The sequence below is a fragment of the Octopus bimaculoides genome, chromosome 6, assembly GCF_001194135.2.
Source record: "Octopus bimaculoides isolate UCB-OBI-ISO-001 chromosome 6, ASM119413v2, whole genome shotgun sequence".
In the NCBI taxonomy this organism is placed as follows: Eukaryota; Metazoa; Mollusca; class Cephalopoda; order Octopoda; family Octopodidae; genus Octopus; species Octopus bimaculoides.
The window spans coordinates 73,507,913-73,513,212 of NC_068986.1; the positions used below are offsets into that span (position 1 = coordinate 73,507,913).

General features: G+C 34.3%; 1 protein-coding gene across 1 annotated transcript in view; it reads left to right on the plus strand.

Moving 5' to 3' along the window:
• The window catches only part of LOC106873829 (pleckstrin homology domain-containing family H member 1), a 949,845-nt gene that overhangs the window by 204,099 nt on the left and 740,446 nt on the right, over positions 1 to 5,300 (plus strand). The window contains exon 2 of the mRNA XM_052968478.1: positions 380 to 512. The gene's annotated coding sequence lies outside the window, so the exon portion shown is untranslated. The remainder of the gene's footprint in view (positions 1 to 379; positions 513 to 5,300) is intronic.

Genomic DNA, 5,300 nt, shown 5'->3' on the forward strand with positions numbered 1-5,300 from the left:
ATATATATATATATATATATATATAATGGGTTTCTTTCAGTTTCCATCTACGAAATTCACTCACAAGGTTTTGGTCAGCTTGAGGCTATAGTGGAAGATACTTGCCCAAGGTAGGACCGAACCTGGAACCATGTGGTTGGGAAGCAAGCTTCTTACCCAGTCACACCTGCACCTGATGTGAATTTATTTTTAAAACAGTCTTTCTCTTGTTTCTCAGTATTTGTTTCAATACCCCATGAATGTCATATATATATATATTACATAACATAGTTGACCTTGTCTTTTTTTAGAGATTTCCTCTATGTTGTGTTCGTGTAATATAATCTACCATTGTTCTATTCATGTCATCTATATATGTCAATTTTACTTTATTTTCCAGATTGAAATGATGGTTCACCTGATCAAGGCTAATTACCAGATGAAGAGTAATTAATTACTAGAGAGAGAGAGAGAGAGAGAGACTGTGAGGATTATTTCACTTTTGTCTCTCCCGATACAGAGTTTCCAGCAAAGTAAGAATTTTTGATTGTCATTCATGTTTCTGCTATGTTTTTTTTATATACAGTTTCTTAAGTGAATGGGATAGCTGTGTTGGATTTGATACTCTATCTGTATGAGAGAAAGAGAGAGAGAGAAAAAAAAGGAGAAAGGAGAAACTATGTGTGTGAATATTTCCATGTATGTGTGAATATTTCTGTATATGAGGAAGTAATGTCTGTGTGAATGGTGCGTGAATGTATGTGTGTGTATGTGTGAAAGCAGTTAGAGGAAATGTACTTGAGTTTAGCGAGGGGGCAGGTTTTATTTCGTCTTTGTGTATAAGGTTGCAGTAACGTACAAAAATAAGTAATGCGACCAGTTTTAGATTCACAAGGCAGTAGACTACGTCCCTTAACCACAGTAAGAACTTTGGATTTCAAAGTTAATCTTCTTTGTTTCTTTATTTCAGCAACCTGTTGTTAGTTCAGCACAGATTCAAACTAGAAAATGTTGCAAAGGCTTAACATGTTAAACACAATATCAATCTCTTGGCCTTCTGCCATAGAACTGAGTTGTAGTCAACAAATCAAGCCTTCAGCCTCTCAGATTTCATTTTATTGAACTGAAATTATGATGTAAGAGACAAATTATTTAGTAATACAATCACGAACTAACTGACATTTTCTCCTAGTTTAAATTGCAGTGGTCTAATTCTTCAGATATGAAATTATGTTTGACTGCATTCTATTGAGTAATGTCTTGTATAAATACATTATAAAAGAAGATTCTGGTTATCTTTGAAAGTAGAAGATAGATTTCCCAAACATGCACTACTCTTAGTCACATCTACATTTTCTAGAATACTCTTGTCTTCTTTGACTTGTGCAAATCACATCATTGAAATCTCAAAGCTATGAGATAATGCATGAGTAATTCAAAACAATATAAATAAGCCTTACATGTGAAAGAGTAATCCAAATGCTAAAGCTATAATAAAGTTGTGACAATTTTGAAAATAATTAAAATAAAAGTAGCGTATATTTAAACAGAAATAGGGTAATGAAAGGGTTAATCTCCAGGTGTTAAAATGCTACATTTATTCCACTGGGTTATGGGCATTGTTTGTCAACTTTAGACTCTAAGAATAAAACTCCATGCCAAAAAATATGAAGTTCTGCCATCTTCTCAGTCAGCCAACCTCACTCTCTGACAGCTTGTCAATCTCTTACTAACTGCTCTTACTTAACTAAAGTTATAAAGATTTTATAGAGTTCATCTTTAGTCCCTGCTTCAACAGCTCCTGATTTTGTTCCATTTTCTCTTGTTGCCAATTGAACTGTAGTATACCTGTATATATATATATATATATATATATATGCATCATCATCACTATCATCATCACTTAACACCCCAAAACGGGTGTTAAAATACAAGAGGGGAACACTCACATCCAGTACTCAGTTAAATCTATATTATAACGTCATAAATGACATAAGCTTTATGTATATTCCTCATGTTGGTATGGGTTAGATAGTTTGACTGGTAAGCTAGAGAGTTGTACCAGTCTCCAGTCTGTTTTGGCTTAGTTTCTATGACTGGACGCCTTTCTTAATGCCAACCACTCTACAGAGTGTACTGGGTGCCTTTTACATGTCACCGGCACTGACCATAACCTCGATTTTACTTAACTTGATGTGTCTTCCTAAGCACAGCAAATTGCCAGAAGTCTCAGTCACTTCTCCATAAATATGCAGTATATGTAGTTGAGGTAGTATTAAATCAAAATAACCATCCATGTATCATACTTACTGCATATACAGTGTTGATAGGCTAGTTACTGTGCTATTTATCTTGATATAACACCTCTTATAGACATGCTGTGTTAAAAACACTATAAATATTAGAGTGAGATGAAAATTTGTCCCAATCATCTGTTGCCAGCTAGAATGCCAGAACCATTTCTGCCTACTAGATGAGATGGTAATCAGCGCAATGGATTGAATTACTAGTTTCTTCTGAAGATTAAACATTCTATGATGATTATGCAGTCACCTATGTAGCAATTGCTGCATGACATAGTAATATACACCAGAGAAATATGAATAAAGCTCATGTCATTTATGATGTTATAAAATAAATTTAACTGAGCACTGGATATGAGTGTTCCATCCTTGTATTTTATATTATCCATCCATCCATCCATCCATCCATCCATCCATCCAAGGAGGCACAAGCATTTCCACAAACATGTATACACACAATGGAACTTCCGCTTACCAAATTCACTCACACGACTTCACTTGGCTCAAAGCTATAGTAGAATATTAAAGTACTGCACAGTGATACTGAACCTGAAACCATGTGGTTGGGAAGTAAGCTCCATACACACGTAGCCATGCCTGCATCTATAAATATGTGTGTGTGTGTGTGTGTGTGGCAGGTTTTTCTACAGCTGGATACCCTTCCTGATGCTAACACTCACCAGAGCATCATGATTATACCAATGCTTTAACTCATTGTTGAAACATTGATGTAGCCATGATGTTCTGGTGATCTGATGAGCTGGCTTTCTTCATCTGCACTGATTTGTAAATATACAAAGTATTGTGTAATGCATAGCATGTATATTAGTGAAGACATGTAAACAGAATTTATTATTCACTGAAATTATTATTATTAAAAGATGAAGGCTACGAAACAGCTGTAACCCTAAGAATGACAAGTGGTTAAATAAATATATTCTCTTCTCATGCTTCCTAGCTTTTTTATGGTTTATATATATATATATATATATATATATAGCAACAGATGTAAATATATATAAATACCCAGAACAATATATAAGTAAAAACAAATCATAAATATATGGTCCTACCTACTTAGAATAAAGAAGAGATATACTGATAAAATATTATCATTTCCCCAACATGAATTTTTCCTTTGATTAGCATTCCCTGGGTTGTAATATTAAATAGAATTTTATTGTTTACAACAATTATACCATTAAAGTTGTCACTGCTAGAAAACTTAGGTGTAAATGATTTAAGTGCAAGGTTATCATTCTGAAATATTTATTGATTATCTAACGTGGACAGTTTTATATATATTTAAATGGTGATTTATCAGGGTTTCTATATATGTAAATAATAATTAAAAAGTTTTAGTTTCTTACGACGACAATGATGTAAAATCTCATTGCTTTTGTTAAATAAATAGCCATTTACTAGTAAGATTTATATAGCTTCAAGTGTGCCTAAATGACATTCATGCCTACTAGGTTTAACTGAGATTAAAATATTCCAATATAGTTTATATTTGAAAGTCTTAGATTTCTGTAAGTGTATATATATATATATATATATAATATAATCTGAATATATATATATTCCTTGTGTGCATATATGTTCCCAGCTACTGGGAAAGGCTGAAAGAGCTAAGACTCTTCTCTCTAGAATGAAAGCAGGAAAGATATGCAATGAAATACATCTGGAAAATCCTGGAAGGCCTTGAACCAAAGCTTGGCATTGAAACAGCAGAATGGGGCACCATTGCATAGTACCAAAGACCCCAGCTTTGCCATCAAAATACAGGACCAGATACTGCAACAGCTTGGGCTTCAAGGCCTTGCAGCTCTTCAAAATCCTTCCAAAATGCCCGAGTGTCTGCATGGTGTGGATGTAGGTGTCTTCAAAAGAAAACTGGATCTTCTGTCAAGTGTTCCAGAAGAGCCTACCCAATGGCAGGAAACAAATGAGAGTAACAGCATCAAACTCCCTCATTCACCAAATACTACATATCAGAGGTGGTTTCAAATACTGCAGGTGTATCACAGCCAGTGGTGGTGCCCCAGCATGAGCACAGCTTTAAAGCTGAAACAAGTTAAAAAGTAAAGAGTTAATGATGCAAATGAACAAATAAAACTGCTTGAGCTTAATATACAAAATATATATACATATATACATGTAAACGGAAAGAAAGCAAAGACTGAAAAATTTTACACAATGAATACTCAAGTACAAATATATAGATATTTATGTATTAGCAGAGCAGACTTATGCAGAGTACAGAAGACACAAAAATTTAAAGGGAAGAAGGTAGGGTGTTACAAAAAAGAACAAAGAAAAAGGAAATAGAAAAAGCTTCCACTACTAAGAGGAAGTAATCAGGAGTGGAAGATGGAGGTGGGTGGCTGTATGCCAGGTGTTGAAGGGCTAGATTATTATGGAGGGATAAACACAAGCCTCTTACTATAGAGGAGATACAGGACTGGAGATAAGAGGAAGGTAGTGATGGGGTGCCAGAGCAAACTCACAGGGAACAAGAAAGTGAGCATAAGAGAAGACATGGATGATGGGTCATAGGGAGTGGATGGTCATAGCAGAGAGTGAGAGAGGGGAGAGAGAGAGAGAGAGAGAATGAGAGAGTGTGATAGAAATAGATTGTTAGATAGATTCAAGAAATATTATCATCAATTCCATCTTCCATGCTGACATGGGCTGGATAGTTTGATAATATCCAAGCATGTCTGAAGATTACATCATGTTCCAATATATATATATATATATATATACAAGAATAAGGGCAGAGAATCGTCAATTAATAATAGAATTAATAATTAACAATTTTGCCAAGTAGTTCAGTATGAAAAAAACCTTTATCGGTAAAACTATTTATCATCATAAATATACAGGGATTAGCAATTGAGTTGCTTCTCCAACATACTGAAAATTTAGAAATAGCAGTCAAAGAACTACTGATTCCAAACTACAAATTTTTCTCTAAAGTGGATGGCGATATTTATGGCACACATAGAACAAAAA